At 36.6% G+C, this 16,062-nt stretch overlaps 1 non-coding gene across 1 annotated transcript; it reads right to left on the bottom strand.

The window, feature by feature from the left end:
• Window positions 1–2,921: 2,921 nt before the first annotated feature.
• Window positions 2,922–3,028, bottom strand: LOC115303185. The gene has a single exon (XR_003913889.1). It is a non-coding gene; the product is annotated as a U6 spliceosomal RNA (small nuclear RNA).
• Between the last annotated feature and the right edge of the window lie 13,034 nt (window positions 3,029–16,062).

Below are 16,062 nucleotides of genomic sequence, written 5' to 3'. Positions count from 1 at the left end.
GTATACATTTATCCCTCTGCCTCCTAAAAAACTAGGAAAAATTCAGAACTTTCATTTATTGTGGAGTTAAGAGCCTAGATTTTCTCCAAAGTCATTTCATGGCAGGATGTCCCACCAAAGCCCTCAATATTATCCAATCTTCAACCTGAGCAAGAAATGCCAGTTTAGGATAGAAGACACTTCAGATACTTAAATTCTACAGTTCAAACAGGGCTGAAAGCGTTGTGGATAAAATATAACTATCCATAGAGCACTGCATGTATAAATGTGTAATAAGCAATGAACAAACCTATGAAACCCATTGATCAGTTTCTTTCTTTCCATATCATGAAAGCACAATCTCATTGAGATTATAAGAATGAAAGTTTTGACTAACTCAGATATTGGAACTTCCCCTAATATTGTGCAGTTCCCAGTAAGTAGTAACTATGTTTCTTGAGCTCAGAATCACAGAACCAAAGGAAGAAATGAAGGAGGAACAGAAGGAAAGAAGGAAAGGAGGGAGGGAGGAAGGAAGATTGGAAGACCATCTAATTGACTTCTTCCTTTATTTTGGCTCTGGTAAATCAATAAAGTTATGGATATTTTGACTTTGGCCCTAAATTATTAGGCAGAGTGTTTAATAATAATAGCTTATTGTATTAGTTTGCTAAGGTTGCCATAGTGAAGTGTCACAAACTATGTGGCTTAAAACACCCAGCGTTTATTGTCTTACAGCTCTGGAGGTTAGAAGTCTGAAATTGAGTGCTTAGCAGGCCATGCTCCTTCTGAAACCTGATAGTGAATCTTTCCTTGCCTCGCCATAGCTTCTGGTGGTTTGCCCTCAGTCTTCGGTGTTCCTCAATGTATAGCTATATAACTCCAGAATGCTCTGGTGACCGCATGGCATTCCCCCTGTGTGTCTCTCTCTTCTCATGGCCATCTTCTTATAAGAACATCAATCACGTGGGACAAGGATCCCACCCTACTCTAGGATGACCTCATGTAACTAGTTACATGTGCAGTAAGCCCATTACCAAATAAAATCACATTTGGCGGTATAGATAGAACCTTGACATATCTTTTCTTTCTTTCTTTCTTTCTTTCTTTCTTTCTTTCTTTCTTTCTTTCTTTCTTTCTTTCTTTCTTTCTTTCTTTCTTTTTGGTGGAGTGGGGGTGGAGACACAGTTTAAACCATAACACTTAATCACTTTTTTTTTTTGTCAATTCTACTTTATACGACCATGACTTGTTCTGAAAAGTGGAATTACGTTTGCACTGGTAATATTCATTCAGAAACTCTGAGCAGGCAGTGTCTGGAGATACCAACAAGAGAGGCTTCCTATCCGAAGATTGGAATCTAGTCGAGGAAACAGACCATTGACAACTGTAGTATGTAAAGTGACCATTTCTATCATAGCAAAGTGCTATGAGAACCGTTGAGGAGGGGACACATTTTTCTTGGCTTGAAATAATATTTATGTTCTTTATGTTTTAATGTTTTCTAAGGTTTTTACAATGAGCATTTATAAGTTCAAGAAGACATTACAACCAAGGAGATAGATAAAAGGAATATGGCTCGAGGCATGTAAGATATATGCCAAAATCAAGCTCTCCACTACTGTGGAGGGAGACTGTCTGGGGGCTCCATTCTGTACAAGAATTATCATCCATCCATCCATCCATTCAATAAATACCTAATTACTAGAGTACCCCCCCCTTATTCTTGGGAATACATTCCAAGATCACCAGTGGATACCTGGAACCACAAGAGGACGATACCAAACTCTACATATACTAATGTTTTTTCTTATACATACATGCCTATTATAAAATTTAATTTATAAATGAGACACAGGAAATGATTAACAATGATAACCTATAGTTAAACAGAACCATCACAGCAATATACATAATAAAAGTTTTTATAGACCTTGGCAACTTTAGCATACCATTTTTTCTTTATTAAGACTTTTCACGTTTTCACTTAAAATCTTCATAGTTTTTGTTTGACATATATGAAACATCAACATCATTACTCTTGCGCTTTGAGGCCATTGTTAACTAAAATAAGGGTTACTTGAAAAAAAGCCCTTCAATATGATGATAACTGAGATGGCTGCTGATGGACCGACAGGCAGGTAACATATATGTTGTGGGTGCTGCACAAATAGGGGATTCACATCCTGCCTGGCCTGAACGGGGCTGGTGGGCATGAGATCTCAGAAGGACATGCAATTCAAAATTCACGAATTATTTATTTTTGGAGTTTTCCATTTAATATTTTTAGAGTACAATTGATCACAGGTAAATGAAAAAGTGAAAAGTGAAACAGGATGGGGGCATGGGGAGGGGGGATCTACTGCATCTGCCAGGCACTATTCCAGGTGCCGAAGACACAATATTGAACAGATAGATTACATTCTTGCTTTCAGGAAGTATATGGTTAGTGGGGAAGTAGACCAAAAAAAAAGTGAGATACAAATATATTAAATCATTATTCTTTATAAGAAAGAAAGCAAACTGGTGGTAGGAAGGTAGGAAAAATCTCCATATTTAAACTTTGAACCACAAAGGATGAGAAGGTGCTAACCATGCAAAGAGCTGGAGTTATGTCTTTTTTTTTTTTCTTTTATAGTTTATTGTCAAGTTAGTTTCCTTTTAACACCCAGTGCTCATCCCCACAAGTGCCCTCCATGCCCATCACCCCCCTTTTCCCTCTCCCCCTCCCCCTTCAGCCCTCAGTTTGTTCTCAGGATTCAAGAGTCTCTCATGGTTTGCCTCCCTCCCTCTTTCCAACTATTTTTCCCCCTTTACCTCCCCCATGGTCCTCTGTTAAGTTTCTCCTGTTCCACTTATGAGTGAAAACATATGGTATCTGTCCTTCTCTGCCTGACTTACTTCACTTAGCATGACACCCTCAAGTTCCATCCACGTTGCTACAAAAAATGGAACGCTTCATGAATTTGTAAATCATCCTTGCACAGGTGCCATGCTAATCTTCTCTGTATCGTTCTGATTTTAGTATATGTGCTGCTGAAGCGAGCACAGAGCTGGGAAGTTTTGAATGGGACTTTCATTGGAGAGACTTACTAGAAAATTGCGGGGACAGGCTAGGTGCTTGAACAAATCTCAGGTAAATGGTTTACATCTATAAGTTATCTAGATAAAGGTAAAATGGAGTGGATAGTGAGGGTCAAGTACAACAACTTGTGAAATACTTTAAGCAAGTGTCAGATATAGGCAGAGGAGATCAAAAAGAAAGGTTAGAGAAGCAAAACATGAAAGAGATTGAGGAAAGATAAAGAGAAAAGAAAGTTTTCAATAATGCTGAATCACAGAAAATTCTTGAAAGGGTGCTGACAATGGTGCTAGGAAAATATAAAATTATTTGTCTATACCAACATATAAATGTGTATAAACATGTAAGTATGTGTACCTTTTGCTTCAGCAATTCTACTGCTATCCATTTATCCTAAGAAATAATCAGAAATATGTGCAAAGGTGTCTGTACTAAACTAATTTTTAGTGAGGCTTATAATAAAAAATAGAAGCAATCTGAATACCTAATGATAGAAAATTGGTTTAATAAATTGTCCTGTATCTGTATGGTGGAATAGTATACAGCTGTTAAAAAGTATATTATAAAGGAGCAAGTGTCACGTTTTGGTCTCAAGACTCTTTTATTTTCTTAAAAATTATGGAGCACTCCAAGGAGCTTTTGTTTTTGTGGATTCTGCATATGTATTTAATCGATCTTACTATGTTAATGATATAGCTCAACTCTGGTTCCTCCCTAATGTGCACTGGAACCAAGGCCACCAAACATAATGTAATGTCTTCTTACACATGCAGACAAGCATAGAAACATATCAACATATGCTTTCTAAAAGGAGAAGAAAGAAAATGAGCATAAAGGTTAAAAACATTTCCTATATGACTTTTCACCAAGCTGCCTCTTGAGAATCCCAAGCAGACTGAATGATGTCACCTGCCTCTAAACTTCAGCATCAACTCTAACACAACATACTGTCTTTCCTCCTAGAATCTACCAAGATGGTTCTGAGGCATTTGTAAGTGTCTATGGGAGAACCTATTTCTGAATAAGGACAATTGTAATGAACCTCATGTGTTTGCTACTTTATTATGGCATCCTTGTTTCTTGTTTAGCAACGGCTTAAACAGGCTCTGCAGGATGCTCGGGAAATGGTTTCATGGGTGTAGCTACAGGCTAAACAGGAATGCGGAGAAAAGAACTAACAGGCTCCGCTGGTTTCTCGGTAGCAGCCTGGGTATTGCAAGAGGCCTTCATTAGGAGAGGTGCACCTCCAATGCAATCAACTCGCTGTAGTGTCAAACCTGTTTCCAGCTCACCCCTCTACTTGTTAAGATTTAATCAAATAGTCTTAGTGCTGTACGGAATCTCAGCGCAATAAACTATCACGGCCTAATGCAATCATCCTGTCAGACTCCTCATTCAACGCTGGCTCCTTGGGCAGCATCCTTCATTCTTATTGACCAGGCTTCCTTTAACATCTTCAGTACTGAAAAACGATCTACTCTAGGCAACCTGTTGTTTTATTGGACAGCTCAAAATGTAAAGTTGCTGTGTTGGGCAGCAAATATTTTTCCAGTAGAAAAAGATCTATTGTTCTAATTATAACCCCTGGGGTGGCATAGAACAACTCTGCTCCCTCTACTTCGTGTTATTCTTTCAAATACTTGGAAGCCACCCTAACATTTCGCCTGAATATTCTGTTCTCATCACACTTCTGTTTGGTCATCACAAAGTTTCAAGGCCCTTTGCAATCCTAGTCATTTTTCTCTGCACACAATTTGAAATAGACTTCCCAAATTCCAACACAAAATTTTAACAGTATGTGCGTTCCCAAGGCTCTTACAGCTCAGTGAAAATTTCAAGTGCCTTTCAGATATATTTGTATGTTACCTCTTTCTCCGTATTGTACATTTTAAAAATACTTCTTTTAAACTTAATATTTTAATTTTATTCCTAGCCCTGTGAAATCTAACACTCGATGCAATATAACAACCCAGGGATCCCTTTGGATCTCAAATATTTCAGGAAAAAAATTGTCTTATAGCTTATAGCTTATAGGACATGTGTTTTTCTTCTGTACTTGAAAATGGTGGCACAGAAGGAATGCTGCAATCATTCTGAAGAGGCAAATCTATGCTTTAGCCTAAAACTTGGTGCTGGTTCTGATTTCTTTGTTCCCCATGTCATACCCATTCCTAAACATATTTTTTTAATGTTTATTTATTTTTGAGAGAGAAAGGGACAGAGCCTGAGCAGGGGAGGGGCACAGAGAGGGAGACACAGAATCTGAAGCAGGCTCCAGGCTCTGAGCTGTCAGCACAGAGCCTGACACGGGGTTCAAACTCATGAACCGTGAGATTATGACTGGAGCTGAAGTCAGACACTTAACTGACTGAGCTACTCAGGCACCCAGTTCCTAAATTGTTTGAATGTCACTCACTCCTGTTTTTAGGTATGTGCCAAAGACATTAAACATAGATTGAGGGAGGGGCTTCAGCTCAGGTCATGATCTCAGGGTTCATGGGTTCGAGCCCCTTATCGGCCTCTGTGCTGACAGCTCAGAGCCTGGAGCCTGCTTCCAATTCTGTATCGCCCTCTTTCTCTGACCCTCCCCTCCTCACACTGTCTCTCTCTGTCTCTCAAAAATAAATGAAAATCATTAAAAACTTAAAAAAAACCCAACATAGATTGAGGGATAGATTTAATATAAAACATCAGAATGGTACCCATATGTGCTTTCCTCTAAGATGATGAAGAAATAAAGGTAAAAATGCTATATTTCCAGGAAATTTCTTTTAGTTATCCAATTTCTCTGTTTTTGCAATAGTGATAGTTACAAAAGTTAAATGTTTTCTAACCTTCAGGAGTACATCTATTCGATGTTTTTATTTTTAAGTTAATTTCTTTCAGGCAAAATGCATTATCTGTAATGTTTAGTTCTTTCCCTGTGGCTTGGTCCAAATGTAACACACTGCATTGTTCTCTGCTAAAATTGTACTCTGTGACTATCTCCTTTCAATCTTTGTCCTTCATGCAGTTTTGAATCCGGATACATAATTTTCCTGCCAGGAGTTAGTGCTTACTTCTCATTGGTTTTCATTTCCTGTTGCCTTCAGAGCTCACAGAGGGAAGGTGTTCTATCTGCAATCTCTAAGACATGTGGCTTTCCCAGCCAGATTGTTTACTTCATGAAAAAGATAGGAGAGCGGTCCACTCTTTTTGTGTGGAGTTATATAAATATTTTTAAAGGAGACAATTTCCTCATTTATTCCATTTTAGCCTTCCTGTTCAGGGAGAAGTTTAACTGCACATTTATCACTGTATGACGACAACTTGAGGTACACTTTTGTAATTGTGCCAAATACATACGAGACATTAGAGATAAGGATGGTAGAGTGGAATAATAATTCTGAATTTCTCTCCGCATATACTATAAATGTAGGATTATTGCATATTTACATATTCAAAACCAGTTTATCATTATAAACTCAATGATTAAAAAAAACAGAACAGAGTGCTATAATAGCTGAAGTTAGATGAAAATTATCAAAGAAAAGACTCATAACTAATTGTTTTATATAGTGAGTCCTATTGTTTTATTTCCCTTTATTTCAATTTTTCTTGTATGGAGTTTGCTGACCAAGTGGTATTTGAAGTTGAAACATTCTTTAAAAGGTACCATAATAGAAGGATATTTCCAACCAGAAATAATTTATTTTATTTATTTTAGCACTGGACATTATCTTGTGATTTGAGTTTTAAAGTAAATATAAAACTCACATAACATGACTAGTAAGCCTTATAATGTGTTATATGACTGCAAACACAATTCGTTCTTGACATGTAGCTAGGATAGTAGCACACATGGCACTACAGGGGAAGAGAAAGAGCAATGATTTAAAAAAACACTGAGGGGTGCTTGGGTAGCTCAGTTAGTTAAGCAGCAGACTCCTGATTTTGACTCAGCTCATGATCCCAGGGTCATGGTATCAAGCCCCCTGTGTCCAACTCTGTGCTGAGTTTAGAGCCTGTTTAAGATTCTCTATTTCTCTCCTGCCCCTGTCCCTTTCTCTCTCTCTCTCTCTCAAAATAAAAAAGTAAACATAAGTAAAAATTTTAAACAATTTAGATAACATTTTATAATAAACAATATTTAATATAATAAATATTGGACACATATTTTATAAATATATGGTGTACTATAATAACATTTTACAATACATGCAATGTTCATAATACATATGTTATGATAACTCTATTTTCTATTTTAATATATAATTTTATAATGCTTAATATAGAATGTTTAATATTTTAATAGAATATTTTAATACATATAGATTTAATAAAATAAAATCACATGATAGTATTTTCATGTTTGATATGTTTCAGGACCCATGTTATAAGGCTTTATATATCATATCTTTAATATGTGTGCCTCTCAGTGAGGTAGGTCCTATTTTATTTTTATTTCATACATGGGGAGACAAGAGAAAAGATGTTAAGTCACATGCTTATGGCAACAGAGATAATAAACAGCATAAATGGAACACAGCTCTACTTTTATTGGACCCCATCTTTGTGTATAACTGTATTTTATTGAAAAAGCAGACTATTTAGAGAAGTATTATCCCGACTTTGCAATTTGCCACATGATTTTGATTTTTGTATTAGATTTACCTTAAACATTATCTTTAGCCTAGTACAATAGTGAAATGATTTTGTTACTCCAGAGCTCAGAATTTGCTGAGTGACCAGCACTAACTGGGCTGGGATTATTTGCTGAGACTGACCTATAAAGTAAATAATTATGTAGATACAAGTAAGGACTCACATTAAAAACTGGGACAGACGATGTTTTGACAGGATTTCCTTAGTCCCTCTTAAAAACTTAATATATGACTTTATTAGAAAAGCTTAACAGGGGTGCATGGGTGGCTCAGTGGGTTAAGCCACTGACTCTTGGTTTTGGCTCAGGTCATGGTCTCACAATTTGTGAGTTTGAGCCCTGCATCCAGCTCTGCATGGATTCTCTCTCTTCCCTGTCTTTCTGCCCTTACTCTGCTTCTGCTTTCTCTCTCTCTCTCTCTCTCTCTCTCTCTCTCTCTCTCTCTCTCTCTCTCTCTCTCTCTCTCTCTCTCTCTCTCTCTCTCAAATAAACTTAAAAAAGTGTTTTTAAATAATGAAGAAGACATGACTTAACAGTAACAAAACCTGGTTATAAGAGTAAATTGTATTTATTTATTTTTAAGTGTTTATTTATCTTTGAGAGAAAGACAGAGCACAACAGGGGCAGAAAGAGACAGAGACAGAAGATGGGAAGTGGGCTCTACAGTGACAGCAGAGGACCGAATGTTGGACTCGAACTCATGAGTTGTGAGATCATGACCTCAGCTGAAGTCTGACTCTTAACTGACCGAGCCACCCAGACACCCTGAGTAAATTATATTTATTAGAATTATGTTTATTATAATCTCTATTACTACTAATAGCCACAAGAAGAAAAACATTAGAAGAAAATAAAATGATAATCAAGCAGAAGTTCTAAAATGAGATCAGTTGGGACAATAGATATCAATGGATACTGTGTTTTCTTTATTGAAAAATCTCTACAAGCACTGATGGAAAAATTCTTTGATAAGAAACTTGTATGAAAGAATATATATTAAACCATTATGCCAAATCCCTGAGTTAATTACCAAACTACATTTGCTTTACAAAACTAGCATGTAAGTAACTTTGAGGCCCTGCTGTGTAAGAAACGTGAATGTGGAGACTGAGTCAGGAGATGTCGCTCAGTCCTCACAAAATTAAATCTAGTGTCTAAGTCATTTAATAATATGGTTATTAATCTAGAATCCCAAATGATAGTAATAGTATAAACACCATCTAGACACTATTTCTATCACCTGAACTTTAACTTATATTTTTTATTACTGACGAATTAAATGTAATTTAATTTTCTACTCATCTTAAATAATTACACTGAACATTTAAATTTTTAAGAGAATACAGACATATATCCTTTAACACCAGTTTTGTCTTTCGAGTGTAAAATGTTGATAATAACCTAGATTTGTGTCAGTTGGGCAATTTTATACTCATGCAGTCAGAATTACATACATGCTTTTTCATTTTATAGGGTGAATACTTAGAGATCAGTTTTTGATATTTTTTTCTCTACCCATTTTTATAGTATGTTAAACATTCTAGAATAAAAATAGTGAAGTAAAACCACCAAATGACTGTACTTGCTCAGTATAATTACTTACAGAAGGCAAAATTAGTATATTATTCTTATTTAAGTAATGATATCCATAAATATATGTAACTTTAAGTAGAAAAGAAACATATTCAAATCACAGCAAAACGGCAGAGAAAAAGAAATGTCACAGGTGTGATGTTACATTTGGGACACATCATTATTATTTAAATAGTAATCAGAGGTTGTCAGGTGTTTTACCACAGCATCTTGACATTGACACATGACCTTCAGATTTGTCAGGCATGGCGCATGATTTTCTTGTTTGGAGCTGCACTGGTTTTGTTCGCAACTAATACATTCATTATTCTGTTACTTTTTATTTAGAATTTTGGATATTATTTCTAGAAGAATCACAAATTCTTAGCAGTACTTCCAAATCTTTGGACTCAGAAAGGTAAAGAAGTTACTCTAACTTAATTAAAATGCAAGATAGAGAAGTAGGACACGTACTGGCAGTTCATGGTTAATAAACAGAACTTTTGTGAAATCATTTCATCTGGTTTTCAATGCTTTAATGCATATGCTATGTTTCTTTAATAATAAGAATCAAACTCTTAGGGGTGCTGGGTGGCTCAGTCGGTTGAGCATCTGACTTTGGCTCAGGTCTTGATTTCGTGGATAAGGAGCTTGAGCCCGGTGCTGGGCTCTGTGCTGACAGCTCAGAGCCTGGAGCCCACCTCAGATTCTGTGTCTCCCTCTCTCTGCCCGTCCCCTGCTCACGTTCTGTCTCTCTCTCTGTTTCTCTCTCTCTCAAAAATAAAATAAAGACATAAAAAAATAAAAATAAAATAAAAAATAAAATGAGTTTCAAACTTTAGTTACCTGAATCTAGTTACTTTCCAATCTTCCCTCTACGGCAGAATTCAATTGGAACTGAAGTCAAATCCATCAGAGACATATAGCAATTATGTGCAATCAAAGAAATCCATGAAGTATAACTTATTAACATTAATCACTTTAGAAACAATGGTTCAGAAGACCTGGTTCTACACAGAACTTGATTTATATCAGAGAAAATGAAGTAGATTAAATGAACTAAAATAAACTCAACCTCTTTATGTTTTTTCTTTCATAAAATATTTATAGATCAAGAATAAACATTGGTGGGAAACTGCTGAAATTAGATAATGAATCTGCGAATCTAGTGATTATAAAGGAATGCATCTAACTGATAAACGGAATCTGTTTGTGTATCTTCAAGACTGTCACCACACTTTTAAAACAGACCTGATTCTTTCTTGGCGATTATGTTCCATCAAAAAACAATACAGCTCTACTTTGCTTTATAATTTCACTTTGGAACACAAAGCCTCAAATAAATGACTAAGTTTGCTTTTCATTCTAATTAAAAGTCAAACCTAGGGGTGCCTTGGTGGCTCAGTCCATTGGGCATCTGACTTGGGCTTAGGTCACGATCTTGTGGTTCGTAGGTCTGAGCCCTGCGTGGGGCTCTGTGCTGACATCTCAGACCCTGAAGCCTGCTTCAAAATCTGGGTCTCCCTTTCTCTCTGACCCTCCCTTGCTTGCACTCTGTTTCTCTCTCTCTCTTAATAAACAACAACAAAAAAATTTTTTAAGTATTTAAAAAAAGTCAAAAGAAGTGAATGTATCCACTATTAGGAAAATACTAAAAATAAAAATCTTCTCCAACACAGAAAACTTCCGTTTTGTAGGGAGGGTAGTAGAGAAACACACCAGTTTTATTAGCGAATACGTTTTAAACCAGAATGAGATGTGCATCACAGGCAATCTGCAGAAGGATTGCAAACACGGGCAGGGACCTCACTCCCTGTGCAGCCAACCAGATACAACCCCATCACATACATGTTTTCGATATAAACAATCATTAGTCCTTAAGTAAGAGTACTCGATAACAAGTTTTGCCACACACAGGTCATCTGAATTTTGTCGTGGTAACTGGGGAAGCCTCCTGTGTTGGCTTAATCCAGAAGAAAAACAAACTTCCCATAAATTTGAGCAAGCCTCCAAAGAAGTCGCACTTTTTTACCCTCCTCAGGTGGAGAACAGAAGGGTGCTATCTCCCTCCCTATTTGCATTTCAAGAAATACAATGGTTCTGAAGCCCTAGTCAGAGATTTAAATACACTTTAAGAAAATAGAGAAAGAAATTCTGAAACAAAAAGGAGGCAGTAGAGAAGTGTCTTCCTTTTTTTCAACAGAGAATTAAGCTTCTTATTTTTAATTTGCATTTGCCCTTCTGCCACCCACCAGGATAGCAATAGTATTATTTCATTATGATTTCCTCTCCACCCCCCATTTTAATCATCTGGGGACCTGTCCATAGGTGTTACCTATTTTAAAACATCCATATTGAGGTATAATTCACATACAGTCACTAGGTATATTCGAAGTGTAAAATTTGATATTTTGATACATGTACACACCTGGGAAATTGTAACCACAATCAAAATGGAGAACTTTTCCATCATCTGCAAACGATTTCTCCTGTCTCTTTGTAATCTTTCCTTTTACCACGTCTGCCCCTCCCCTCCCCCAGGCACACACTGTTGTACTTTCTGTTATTACCGAGTAATTTTATTTCCTAGACTGCTCTATAAATAGAATTATTCAGTACGTACTCTCTTCTGTCTGGCTGTTCACGCAACATAGTTATTTCGAGCTCATCAGTATTATTACAGGTAAGGATAGGTCTTTCCTTTCATTGCCCGTTAGCATTCTTTTTTTTTTTCTTTTTGTATTTACCACAATCTGCTAATGCATTCACCTATTAATGGACATTTGGCTTGTTTCCACTTTTTGGCTAATGAGCAGTGTATGTGTACCAGTCTTTGAATAGACATAGATTTCCTTTTTCGGGGGATCAATACCCAGGAGTGGAATGGCCAAATCAGATGATTTTGAAGAGTAGCAGAATATCCACCCTAAAATGTGCCTCCTTAGAATATCCGCCTTAATTTGTGCCACCATAAAAATTATCCCGAGCTCATTACTTCGAGAAAGAGCAAACAAAGCAGAAGCTCTGAAAACATAGTGGAGGTTACCTTTTTGTAAGGGAATATATATTTATAAAGGAAATCTCCATTTGGAAGGGTATCTTCTTATCTACCCCAAGAGAAGGATGACTAACTCACGAGAAAGTGTTTATCAATGGAGAAAACACTGACTGACATCTGTCTGACAAACATAGTCTTGTTTACCAAAACCTCCCCTTGTTTACCATGTTTGCTTCAGTAACATCTCCCTTACTGGTTCTCCTGTCCCTGTACTTTCCCTTCTTTTGTTTTTAGCTGAAGATGGTATCTCAGCTAGCGCTCAAATCCACCATGGAGATTACTCATTTTCCCCTGGGTATTTCCCTTGTATATGTAAGCTATGCATGTTAATAGACCTTTGTTTTTCTCATATTAATCTATCTTTAATTTTAGGAGTTTTATCCAAGAGCTCAGAAGGGTAGAGGGAGAATTATTTTTACTTTCCTACAGTAAATATATGATTCCTTTTTTAATGAACTGTCAAAGTGTTTTTCTTTCTGGAGTGGCTGTTTCATTTTAAATACCCACTAGCAGTGTATGGTACCCTTTTCCACACTTGGTATAAACTGTTTAAGTTTCTTCTTCTCCTTCTCCTTCTTTAATTTTAACCAATCTAATAGGTGTGTCTTGGTATCTCATCGTGGTTTTAATTTGCATTTTCCTAATTACGATGATCTTGAACATGTCTTGTGCTTATTTGCCATTGAAGAGTATCAAAATATGCCACCCCAAAATATGCCACTTTGTCATAAGGATTACTTTGAGCTGAAAGCAATTGAGAAGCCACAGACACAGAAAGAACTTTCTGTGCTCCCATTCTGCCCAAATGCAGGGCACAAATTTCCCTCTGTAAAGGTGACATAAATTTCCCTTTGTAAAGGTGTTTCTCTCTCCTGTACCAGGAAGAGGAGAGTTCTTATCTGCATAACAAATCTCAGTAAACAATTCTGGTCTACCATATACATTTCCTACTCAACTTTTTCCACCCTGAGGACCCAAACCCTCTTTTCTTTTGTCTAGTCACTTCTCCAGTGAATCACCCTATTTGTTTGTTTGCTTGTTTAGAGAGTACAAGCAGGTGAGGGGCAGAGAGAGAAGGTTTCAACAGTGACTTTTGAAAGGCAAAATGTGTCATTTTGATGAAGTCTAATTTATCAATTTTTTCTTTTTATGAATTGTACTTTTGGTGTCATTTCTAAGAAAAATCCCCATAACTCAGTGTCACAAAGATTTTCTGCAATAAGTTCCCTTTAAGGTATTATAGTTTTAATTTTTATCTTTAGGCTTATGACTTGTTTTGAGTGAACTTTTTGTCTGTGATGCAAGATATGAAGTGAATTTTTTATTAGTTTCTGTTTTTACATATGGATAGCTAATTATTACAGTACTATTTTTTCAAAAGACTATTCTTTGTCCACTGAAATGCCTTTGTCAAAGCTCAGTTGTGTATAAATGTGTAAGTCTATTCTGGACTTTTTATTATATACTATTGGCACACTATTTCTATTTGCTTCCATAGTATAATGTCTTAATTATTACAGGTTAATGTGTCTTGGAATGTTTAGCCTCCAACTTTCTATTTATGTGGAATTTGATAAATTTGCCCCCACAGCTTAGCCCAGAGACCTGTGTTCTAAGATCCCACAGGGACTTTTAAGAAGCATTGTACTTGAAAGTACCCGGGTAAGAAGGTTTTATGTTCAATGTGGAATATCCTTTCTCCATACTTTTTATTTATCTGCACACAATGTTTGGAGAAAATGTGGGTTTCCAGACACTTTGGATGAAAAACTTGTTTAGTGTGTGGAATACAAATGGGGTGGTAGGCAGAGGTCAGGAGGAAGAAAAGAGAAGATCACAGCAAAAGATAGGTCACGTGAGGTAGAGATGCCAACTTTTGTTTAGACATCCATATATTTGGCATTTCTTTTTTAAAATTTTTTAATGTTTATTTATTTTTGAGAGAGAGAGAGAGAGAAAGAGAGAGAAAATGAATGGGAGGAGGTGAAGAGAGAGAGTGACACAGAATCTGAAACAGGTTCCAGGCTCTGAGCTGTCAGCACAGAGCTTGATGCAGGGCTCAAACCCACAAACTGTGAGATCATGACCTGAGCTGAAATCAAGAGTCAGATGCTTAACTAACTGAGCCATCCAGATTCCTTTGGCATTTCTAAAACTAAGAATGCAAGGGTCATTCCAGGCCACAGGGAGGCCAGGTCAAATGTTGAGATATGTCAGGCAGGAGGAAATGTTCTGTGCAGTTAATGTGTAGTTACGTATTCTAACTTCTATTTGTAGATTCTCTGTCTCTGGACAGATCCAGGGATTGTAATACTTTTTGAAATTCCTTATAAAATTGATAAATATCTTAATGTTTTCTCTTCTGGAGGAGTTTTTACTAGCCTTAGCTCCATTGGATTGTAGCTAACCAAACTGACCACAGATGACATTTTGCTACAAGGAGTTCAAGGGTATGGCTCAATTAATGGAAATAGAATTTGTGGCGCCTCCACATAAATCCAAGAAATTCTAGAAACCCAGCCAAGTCAACCAATATGAGTTTGAGCCAATGATAAGTGAAAATAACTCCTTAGGCCCTGAGTACCGCTTGGCATTGAATAGTAACAATTTGATTTATATTGCCTTTATGTTTTTACAAGATCAAACCTTTGGTTTTTAAGTTTTTTTTTTTTTATCCAAGTGTATTTTGAAGAATAGTTAACAATCTCTTGAAAATAACTGAGGAAATGTTGGGAAAGACGTTGTGTTAAATTATTCAAGCAAAGGGCATAAGCTTTTTTCTGCCTTTGTTTCATGCTATGATCTCAATAAGCCGTTTATTTTTCCCTTCTAGGCTTTTAGGTTAAAAACATTTAGCTGTTTCATAATAAATAACATCCCCATCCCCCTGAAATTTTCAAATACTACTACTTTTCAATTTATTACTTTAAACAATTTTTTTTTCTGTTTTTTATTTATTTTTGAGAGGCAGAGAGAGATAGGGTGAGGAGGGGAAGGTCAGAGAGAGAGGGAGACACAGAATCTGAAGCAGGCTCCAGGCTCTGAGCTAGCTGTCAGCACAGAGCCCTATGCGGGGCTTGAACCCACAAATCGTGAGATCATGACCTGAGCCAAAGTCAGACGCTCAACCAACTAAGCCACCCAGGCACTCCCAGTTTATTGCTCTTAAGATACGTATATTAATATGGGAGCACCTGAGTGGTTCAGTTGGTTAAGCATTTGACTCTTGATGAAGACTCACGCCTTATTTTTTAAATCTCATGGTACTCTCATTTTTAATCCACTCAGTGATTTTTTTCTGAAAAATATTCACTCAGTTGGTGAGTTTGAGCCTTGAGGGAGGCTTGCACTGGTAGTGTGGAGCCTGTTTGGGATTCTCTCTCTCTGCACCTCCCAACTCTTGCTTTCGCTCTCTCTCGAAATAAACAAATAAAAATTTTAAAAAGATAGATATATTATTTTTGATTCACACATGTAACTATGCATTTAAAACAAGATGATGAGGGAGAAATGAAAGCAGCTGAGATCAGGATAATCTTAACAAATTCTCTTCTCTCTTCCCCTCACTCTTACATCTATTTTGAAGAATTGTTAAATGTAGGTGTTATTTTTTTCAGTAATATAGGGCCACAAAGAATAGTATTTCCAAAACATGCCATTTAAAACTTAGGAAAAAAGTCTTTTGTGTTTGGGGGGGTTGCTTTTGTTTGTTTGTTTATTTTTAACTAA

Source organism: Suricata suricatta, chromosome 1 (genome assembly GCF_006229205.1).
Source record: "Suricata suricatta isolate VVHF042 chromosome 1, meerkat_22Aug2017_6uvM2_HiC, whole genome shotgun sequence".
Lineage (NCBI taxonomy): Eukaryota > Metazoa > Chordata > Mammalia > Carnivora > Herpestidae > Suricata > Suricata suricatta.
The sequence above is the reverse complement of the archived record's forward strand: the minus strand, read 5'-3'. Positions and strand labels throughout refer to the sequence as shown.